The sequence below is a fragment of the Oreochromis aureus genome, linkage group 4 (genome assembly GCF_013358895.1).
Source record: "Oreochromis aureus strain Israel breed Guangdong linkage group 4, ZZ_aureus, whole genome shotgun sequence".
Lineage (NCBI taxonomy): Eukaryota > Metazoa > Chordata > Actinopteri > Cichliformes > Cichlidae > Oreochromis > Oreochromis aureus.
This window is the reverse complement of record NC_052945.1, coordinates 25,584,839-25,595,097: the sequence shown is the minus strand read 5'-3', so window position 1 is coordinate 25,595,097 and position 10,259 is coordinate 25,584,839. Positions and strand designations below refer to the sequence as shown.

General features: G+C 40.5%; 1 protein-coding gene across 1 annotated transcript in view; it reads left to right on the top strand.

Moving 5' to 3' along the window:
- The first annotated feature begins 2,747 nt into the window (after positions 1-2,747).
- The window catches only part of LOC116318899 (histone deacetylase HDT2-like), a 53,377-nt gene continuing 45,865 nt past the window's right edge, over positions 2,748-10,259 (top strand). Inside the window, exons 1-2 of the mRNA XM_039611575.1 lie at positions 2,748-2,947; positions 4,541-4,630. The gene's annotated coding sequence lies outside the window, so the exon portion shown is untranslated. The remainder of the gene's footprint in view (positions 2,948-4,540; positions 4,631-10,259) is intronic.

Below are 10,259 nucleotides of genomic sequence, written 5' to 3'. Positions count from 1 at the left end.
AGCTAAATTGTGTGGTGGGTCAAGCAAAATTCTCTATATAAAAGTAGAAAAGATAAGATTGATAATATTGCAGAGAAAAGGGTTGATACTACTTTCATTTTGCTGGTTAAATATCGAGTTAAAGCCAAGTTTCAGTTTTACTCATTGGTGCATAATCTAACAGACTTCTCAGTGATTACCCCTTCTCCCTGGAGCCATGGACCCCCTCTTATCTCACTGTACATATATAGTCCTGAGGTGTTCCATATTGTAAAAAACTTTGTTTTGTGTGCAAAGAACTCTGTCTGCACTTGAGTCCGTGCAGTAGCCATGACAGACATACTTCACCACAAAACACACACGCACCTTATTGAAGTGAGAATGCAGGTGTTATGACTTTGATGAGAACCTTTTCTGTTCTCAAGGACCACTCACTCCACCCACTGCAGCTGCATATGATATACTCACCTGTTTTACAAAATGAGCAGCAGAAGTAAACAGTTGACACGCCTGGACGCTCAATTTTGATCACAGAGGAGGAGGACGAAGATGAGGTCAATTCAGAATCTTATGATTCTGATTATGAATCAGACAAAATGGTGGTGGCTAACCAACCAGACATAGTGGTGGTAGACAAACAGAAGAAGACGGCTGTAGTGATTGATGTAGCGGTTCCAAATGACAGCAACATCAGAAAGAAGGAACGAGAAGCTGGAGAAATACCAAGGGCTCAGAGAAGAGCTCGAGAGGATGTGGAGGGTGAAGGTAACGGTGGTCCCCGTGGTAATCGGAGCACTAGGTGCGATGACTCCCAAGCTAGGCGAGTGGCTCCAGCAGATCCCGGGAACAACATCGGAGATCTCTGTCCAGAAGAGCGCAGTCCTGGGAACAGCTAAGATACTGCGCAGGACCCTCAAGCTCCCAGGCCTCTGGTAGAGGACCCGAGCTTGAAAGATAAAACCGCCCGCAGGGGCGAGACGGGTGGTTTTTTTTGCAAATGTATATAGGGGGGCATTTTTGTATACAGCGGATTTGTTAGTTTGGATAGTGATAGCAGTTCAGTCTAAATGGCTAAACTACATGGATAAAAGTACAGAGTCTTCATCTTTGTATTCAGGTGTTTTCATTATTTGGCCAGGCAGTTTTTCCTTCACATGGTTCAATCTCAAGAGCTCACTGAGCATGGTACTGTAATAGGATGCCACGGTTGCTCCAAGTTACTATGTGAAATTTCTTCCCTGCGCCACAAAGTGCCAGACAGAGTGGAGTCGCCAAAGTGCATAGAGTGTAAAAGTCACCAAATTTTGCTTATCAATAATAACCCTTAATAATCATAAGAATTCTTCTTTTATTAACATCTTCATGAAAACTGTTGAGGTGGGTTTCTATGTCACAAGCAGTTCCTGTAGGAATAATGTGTAGGTGAACCAGAACGTTTGTCCCTATAGTGTATTTCACTTTTCAGTTTTATCCCTGGAACTTTGCATACAGGAATGCAAAGTCCATTCCTGGATGGACATTGCATTTCTTCCCTTGTGCTGACCAAGTGAACAAAGAATTCAATATTCACTCTTGTCACTCTTTTTTTAATGATTGTGACTGTAATTGATCAAGAACATTACTTTAGTTAAAAAAAATAACAATATGGTAAATGTAAAACTAACTAAATAAATTGTATTAATTTAAACCTGCCTAGACATCTTGCCCCTCCTTTACTATTACTATTAAACAAGTTAATAAGTTAACTTATAAATAACTAAAAGGCAAGATTATGAAGTTATCATAGGCCAGTTCTGACTGGTCACAACAGTTCATTTTACATAAAAAATTAAGTCGGAGTAAACACATTATGGTTCAGAGGTTGTTCAGATGAAGAGACTTTTGCTCAATTTATTGGAAACCTATACATACTCCCATACATGGATATGGAGAGAAATATCCATGGCCTACTGTGTAGTTGAGGCACAAATGTAATGTTCAGCATCAGTGTAAAACTGAGACATATTAGTTTCCACTGTATTTCTCAAATAAATTAGAGGTTTCTTTTCTAAATAAACAGAACAGCTCCTGACCATGCTAACATTAATGTTAGCCTGCTTTAATTAGGAAAAGGTCAATTAACATCAGTATTATTCCACATTACCTGGATTGTATTTATATTTAAAAATATACAAAGATTAGTTAGCATATATTTACTCCAGAGGATGATCCACAGTGATGTGACGCCAATGTTTTTTCATCTGCAGCCGAGCCCTGATTGACTTTTCCCAGCAGACAATCATCCAGCATGTAGCAGCAGATTATTGCTGGTGTGTGTCTGTAATTGGTAAATCACATTTTCTGCTGTATTTAGAAAAAGGGACGATCACTTTATTTGAATAAATGAATAAACAAAAGGCAGGTATACAGAGGAAAATCAGATGTTGCAGTTTTACACTGGGACATGAACACAGCTTAAGTTTGCGGATCTCGTCGATGCTGGCAGTGTGAAAATTGTCTCAAAATTATACACATTTGTAAATCATATCATACATGCAGCCGTTTTGTGGTTTCTCTCCATATATAGATAGCAACTGTAAATGTCAGTTTAATTCGCTTTACCTGTAAAACCTGCCGTCTTTACCGAAATCAATGTACACACCTCAACGGCTGAGAGTGTTTATTGTTTCAGCGTAACTGAAAAGTTAAGTTTCATTTTCCTGTTCTGGGACATCATGTCCCTATTCCTGTGTTTCAACTCTCCGTTCTCACACACCCACACATCTATATATAGGGGACATATATGTATACAGCGGATTTGCTTATTTGGATAGTGATAGCAGTTCAGTCTAAACGGCTAAACTATATGGATAATATAGATAAAAGTACCGAGTTTTCATCTTTGTATTCTTCTTTTTTTTAGAGTTTCATTTTTAAAGTTTCATTTTCCTGTTCTGGGACATCATTTGCTTTCTAGTCAGCAACAGAGGTAAGTCCCTACTCCGGTGTTTCGCCTCTCTGTTCTTTTTAAAACAAGTTGTGTTTTTATACATGGATAATGGATGTATGATTGCTAGAACTGATGTGCAGCCGTGCTGTCTGTTTGCTCTACTGTGGTTTCTGATGGTTTTGCTGAAAGACCTCAGTGCTATTGTAATTACAGAATGTAACTTTGTTTACACATATACATGCCACACACACACACACACACACACACACACACACACACACACACACACACATATATATATATATATATATATATATATATATATATATATATATATATATATATATATATATATATATGGGGCACTTATGTATACAGCGGATTTGTTAGTTTGGATAGTGATAGAAGTTCAGTCTAAATGGCTAAACTATATGGATAATATGGATAAAAGTACAGAGTCTTCATCTTTGTATTCAGGTGTTTTCATTGCTTGGCCAGGCAGTTTTTCCTTCACATGGTTCAATCTCAAGAGCTCACTGAGCATGGTACTGTAATAGGATGCCACGGTTGCTCCAAGTGCTTTGTGAAATTTCTTCCCTCCGTCACAAAGTGCCAGACAGAGTGGAGTCGCCGAGGTGCATAGAGTGTAAAAGTCACCAAATCTTGCTTATCAATAATAACCCTTAATAATCATAAGAATTGTTCTTTTATTAACATCTTCATGAAAACTGTTGAGGTGGGTTTCTATGTCATAAGCAGTTCCTGTAGGAATAATGTTTAGGTGGAGCAGAACTTTTGTCCCTATAGTGTATTTCAGTTTTCAGTTTGCACTTTGCATTCCTGGATGCAAAGTGAATGTAAAGTGCTAAGTGTGTTATCAGCAATTCAGCGAAGGGAGGGGATGTGTGTAAATGTGTCAGGATTTGTGTTGCGGATGAGAGAAGGAGGACCCAAACGCTGGACTCACAGGTAGGTAGGTGAAGGTTGGTGTTTATTGCCGATGGAGTGAACAAACAGACAGAGGTAGGCAATGGCTGGCTGGCTGGATGACTGGCTGAATGACTGAAGGACTGAACGCGGGCGGAAACGACAACACAACCTCACGAGAACATCAATGACACGACAGAGAAGTGGTAAAACTGAGGAACTTAAATACACAGACTGGATGATGACGATAATTGGACACAGGCGAATACACAGCTGAACATAATGAAACAGGAAATGGCAGGAGTGGTGAAAACAGAACATGAACTGAAAACGCTGGGTCACCGACCCAGGAACCCTGACAAAATGAGTCTACATGTCTGGGTAAGAAGCTGTTTGTCAGTCTGTTGTGACCAGCAAATCTGTTCAGTATTCTAAGTCTGTAAAAAAACAATAATAATATAATCATTTACAATTAGATTAAAATGTTAAAAGCTAATAGAAAATGCATTTATCTCATATAAAAAATGGCAGATATGAGCAGTGCATGTTTCTGAAAAAAAGGCTTTTCAAAATTTATCTGTGTTGATAGCTTTAAAATGACAAAATACAAAGGAAGGCTAAAAAAATCCTGAAATAAAATAATAAAAACTGTGTTATTAGACCACAAAGGCATAACTTCAAATTGCTAATGCTGTTTTTCTCCAGACCATACTATCAGGACCAGTGTCATGAACTAAACCTGAACTGAATCTGCGTAGTCGTGGGGAAATATTTTTCTTTCCTTGTGCTGACCAGGTGAACAGAGATTGTCCAGCATGTAGCAGCAGATTATTATATATGCTGGTGTGTACTGTCTGTAATTGGTAAATCACATTTTCTGCTGTATTTAGAAAAAGGGACGATCACTTTATTTGAATAAATGAATAAACAAAAGGCAGGTATACAGAGGAAAATCAGATGTTGCAGTTTTACACTGGGACATGAACACAGCTTAAGTTTGCAGATCTGGCAGTGTGAAAATTGTCTCAAAATTATACACATTTGTAAATCATATCATACGTGTAGCCGTTTTGTGGTTTCTCTCCATATATAGATAGCAACTGTAAGTGTCACTTTAAATCGTTTTACCTGTAAAACCTGCCGTCTTTACCGGAAATCAATGTACATACCTCAACGGCTGAGAGTGTTTATTGTTTCAGCGTAACTGAAAAGTTAAGTTTCATTTTCCTGTTCGAGGACATCATGTCCCTATTCCTGTGTTTCAACTCTCCGTTCTCACACACCCACACACATCTATATATAGGGGACATATATGTATACAGCGGATTTGCTTATTTGGATAGTGATAGCAGTTCAGTCTAAACGGCTAAACTATATGGATAATATAGATAAAAGTACCGAGTTTTCATCTTTGTATTCTTCTTTTTTTTATGATTGTAACTGTAATTAATTTAAGGCATTCAAGAATGTTATTTTAGCTGAAAATAGCTTTTCTTCCCTAAAGTCTGTTTAGGAAGGAGATATCTAATAGTGAAAAATAAAATATGGAGAGAAAAAATCTGTGCCCAGGACTTTCTAGCAAAAAAGATGAGGACAACGAAAAGAAAAATGGAAGAATTAGCCTGAAGAAAAGAAAGAGGGTTGTGGATGATAAAGATGAGAACAGTAAGTCCTTCATGTCATTTTACTTTGAAGATCTAGTTATTAAAATATATTTCTGCATACAAAGTATAATTTTTCTGAAGATGTTGATGTTGCAGGCTATAACGAGACATGACAGTTTTGAGGGTATTTCATATTCTTCATTGTCATACTTGTGTAAATGCAAATATACTGTATATATATATATATAAAACACCCAGCACGCCCCTGCGGGCGGTTTATCCTTCAAGCTCGGGTCCTCTACCAGAGGCCTGGGAGCTTGAGGGTCCCTCTTGCAGTATCTTAGCTGTTCCCAGGACTGTGCTCTTCTGGACAGAGATCTCCGATGTTGTTCCCGGGATCTGCTGGAGCCACTCGCCTAGCTTGGGAGTCACCGCACCTAGTGCTCCGATTACCACTGGGACAACCGTTACCTTCACCCTCCACATCCTCTCGAGCTCTTCTCTGAGCCCTTGGTATTTCTCCAGCTTCTCGTGTTCCTTCTTCCTGATATTGCTGTCATTCGAACCGCTACATCGATCACTACCAGAGATGGGCAGTAACGCGTTACTGTAATCTGATTACTTTTTCAAGTAACGAGTAATGTAAGGATTACTCTTGCAAAAGCGGTAATTAGATTACCATTACTTTCACGTAGGAACGCTGCGTTACTGCGTTACTAAAACCGTGATTTTTGCGAGAACGCCTCATGACAGTGACATAAGCGAGTGCGACGTTCGTGACAACAGCTGTCTGCAGATCATAATATATCGAGTGCGGGACAGAGTGTAGCATGCAGCGTTTAAAGCGTGGAAGTACTGACCTTATTTTGAGTTTGATTCCATAAAAAGTGACAAAAACATTAGTGTCCGTTGTGCGTGGGAAGAAAACTTCTTTTACAGCGAAAAACCCTAAACTTCCAAGCAAGCAGCGAAAAGCGCTACGACTGTAATGGGAAATTCACAGAGAAACTCATGGATTCTTCCACTGACCGCTGCAGCACACCTGCACCAGGGTAAACCTCCGCCTACCCCAGTCCTGCTTTAAAGGTAAAAATAGAGCAACAGGACCGCTGAGTCTTTGATTTTATTTATTTTCTGCTGTGTTTTACTTGCATCTATTTGAAAGAGTGAGTGTAAATACAAAAAATATTTTATTTTATGTGCTGGAATGTGCAGAAAATAGGTTTAAATGTTAAACAAATTTCTTCCAGTCAGAGAATGTTGCATATAATTAAGTTTTTGCTTGATGCATAAAGTTAAAAGATTAAAACTAATAAAACAAGTTTTAAAAGAGACTTTTCCATTTGATTACATTTTGTATGATGGATTATGCATAAAAAGTAGAATTGGGCTGAAAGATTATTGCTTTATCACCTATTCAGGTTGTAAATCGTGTTTTTTAAAAGTAACTAACTAAGTAATTAATTACTTTTGAAAATAAGTAATCAGTAAAGTAACGGGATTACTTTTTGGGGAAGTAATCAGTAATTAGTAACTGATTACTTTTTTCAAGTAACTTGACCAACACTGATCACTACAGCCGTCTTCTTCTGTTTGTCTACCACCACTATGTCCGGTTGGTTAGCCACTACCATTTTGTCCATCTGTATCTGGAAGTCCCACAGGATCTTAGCTCGGTCATTCTCCATCACCCTTGGGGGCATCTCCCATTTTGACCTTGGGACTTCCAGGTTATACTCGGCACAGATGTTCCTGTACACTATGCCGGCCACTTGGTTATGGCGTTCCATGTATGCCTTGCCTGCTAGCATCTTGCACCCTGCTGTTATGTGCTGGATTGTCTCTGGGGCATCTTTACACAGCCTGCACCTGGGGTCTTGCCTGGTGTGATAGACCCCAGCCTCTATGGATCTTGTACTCAGAGCTTGTTCTTGTGCTGCCATGATTAGTGCCTCTGTGCTGTCTTTCAGTCCAGCTTTGTCCAGCCACTGGTAGGATTTCTGGATATCAGCCACCTCCTCTATCTGCCGGTGGTACATACCGTGCAGGGGCCTGTCCTTCCATGATGGTTCCTCGCCTTCCTCCTCTTTCTTGGGTTTCTGCTGCCTGAGGTATTCACTGAGCACGCTGTCAGTTGGGGCCATCTTCGTGATGTATTCGTGGATGTTTCTTGTCTCATCCTGGACTGTGGTGCTGACACTCACCAGTCCCCAGCCCCTTCCTTCCGCTTAGCGTACAGCCTCAGGGTGCTAGACTTGGGGTGAAACCCTCCATGCATGGTAAGGAGCTTTCTTGTCTTTATGTCAGTGGCTTCTATCTCCTCCTTTGGCCAGCCTATTACCCCAGCAGGGTACCTGATCACGGGCAGGGCGTGGGTGGTGATGGCCCGGATCTTGTTCTTACCATTCAGCTGACTCCTCAGGACTTGCCTGACCCTCTGCAGGTACTTGGTGGTTGCAGCTTTTCTAGCGGCCTCTTCATGGTTCCCATTCACTTGCGGGATCGCCAGGTACTTGTAACTGTCCTCTATGTCTGCAATGTTGCCTTCTGGTAGTTCAATCCCCTCAGTTCTGACTACCTTCCCTCTCTTTGTTACCATCCGACTACACTTCTCCAGTCCGAACGACATTCCAATGTCATTGCTGTATATCCTGGTAGTGTGTATCAGTGAATCGATGTCTCGTTCACTCTTGGCATACAGCTTGATGTCATCCATGTACAGGAGGTGGCTGACAACCGCTCCGTTCCGTGAGTCGGTATCCGTAGCCAGTCTTGTCAATGATCTCACTGAGGGGTTCAGGCCTATGCAGAACAGCAGTGGGGGCAGAGCAAGGGCGTCGATTTGGCATGGACGGAAGGGACATGTCCCCACCAATATCCAGCGATTATTGAATTGTCCCCACCAATAATTTGATCTCTTTGAGTAAAGAAAAACAAACCCGATAGAAAGAAAAAAACGACCTGTCAACGGCTCATTCGCCCAGCGGTGCAGAAAGAGTTAAATTACGTTCTCTACTGGAGTCCTACCTTATGTGACAAATATGGCCAGTGTGATTGGCTGTGCCTTTCAGCGAGCTCTGTTTAGTTTTAGCGGCGGTAATCCTGCGCTGCGAGGAGGAGAGGAGGATGGCACCAAAAAGGAAGAACCTGGATATAAGAAAGTATTTTTCAAAGAAACTTGTAAGTCACTTAAAGTCAAGTTCGCTCATAAAATATGTCCGTCATAATAACGTTACAGGCTATGCTAGGCCATACATCCCAACCCTCCCGATTTTTCCGGGAGAATCCCGAATTTCAGTGCCCCTCCCGAAAATCTCCCGGAGCCACCATTCTCCCCAATTTCTCCCGATTTTCCACCCGGACAACAAAATTGAAAAACCATATCCTAGATTGGCCCAGCCAATTCCAGTTTCCAACAATAGCTGCTACTACTGCAGCTACTTAGTATTAATATTACTCTTATTACTCTTTCTGGGTCGCGAAATAAACTTTTAACATATTTTCAGGCGAGAATGTAGTTGTGTAAACTTCAAATAACTTAAACATGTTATTGTTTGGCCTTTTTCAGTGTTTTATTTGTTCGTGAGTAAATCGGTTTGGGTGAGATTAAAGTTATTAGATTAGATTAGATTAAATAAAACTTTATTAATCCCTCGGGAGAGTTCCTCTGGGGTTTTCACACAGCTGAATAAATGTCAAACAGAAAACTGATTAAACAGAAGTGTGAGATGGTCGAGAATCTACGCAAGCGTCCGGTTATATTTTATTTTATTTAGACAGCAAGGAGCAGACGGCAGAGGTGACGTAATTATGAAGGCTAGACCCCCAATTTCACAGTCGCTCATTTCCGGTCTACCCGGCTTTGAGGACCCGCCCACTTAGACCGCGAAGGCCGGGTCCTCAGGTGGACGCGCACCCTCTGAATTTGGACACCCCAAGAACAGGCCGGTGACATTTAACTTATTTTTTCCGATAAGTAAACACTGTAAAACCCCTTTGAATGTCTCCCTAATTCTGAGGTCTCAAGGTTGGCAGGTATGTGCTAGGCTTTGGCCCACATCAGTCTAAAACTGTATGTAACCATGAAAAAGTGTTGCCATGTCCACCAGGACAGTATAGTATAGACAGTATAGTATAGACTCCTTCACATAGTGGACATTGAGTTGTTGTGTGGGGCACCAGTAGTCCATGTCTGTTGCTGTAACAGTAGTTCATGTTTAGAATAAAACATCCCAGCTCACTGATTTGATCGGGCAATAGTGCCTAAAATGTTGCATAATTTTGCTGAGAGATCTTTTACTTTGTGGTGATCTTAGATGAGTAGTTTTATGGACAAAACCCACCAGGTCATTCACTGTTCCCTTAGTGCTAATGTATATAAGAGATGTTGGTGTACTACAACTGAAGTAATGTTGTTAAGTCCTTAAAGTCATATTCTTTTATTGTCATGACTGTATTTGAAGCTTTTTTATTTTTGTATGATACCTGATTTATATGGAATATGGCTGAAGTAAACTAAAGTCTAAAATACATTTGTTTAATAGTAATTTAATATTATATAATTCACATATAAAACTATGAATTGTAATTTTAAATGGTTTAAAAGCATGTAGAATAGCATATGTAGGCAAGTATATTTCTCCTTTTTTTCTTTTATCAAGAAGCAAAGACAAAACGGGAAAAAGAAACAGCGCAGGGTTCGGGGGTTGAATCATCCGTCCCCACCAATGCCAAAACCAAATCTACGCCCTTGGGGCAGAGCATCTCCTTGGTAGATCCCGCACTTGATGGTGACTTGTGCTATGGGCTTGGAGTTGGCC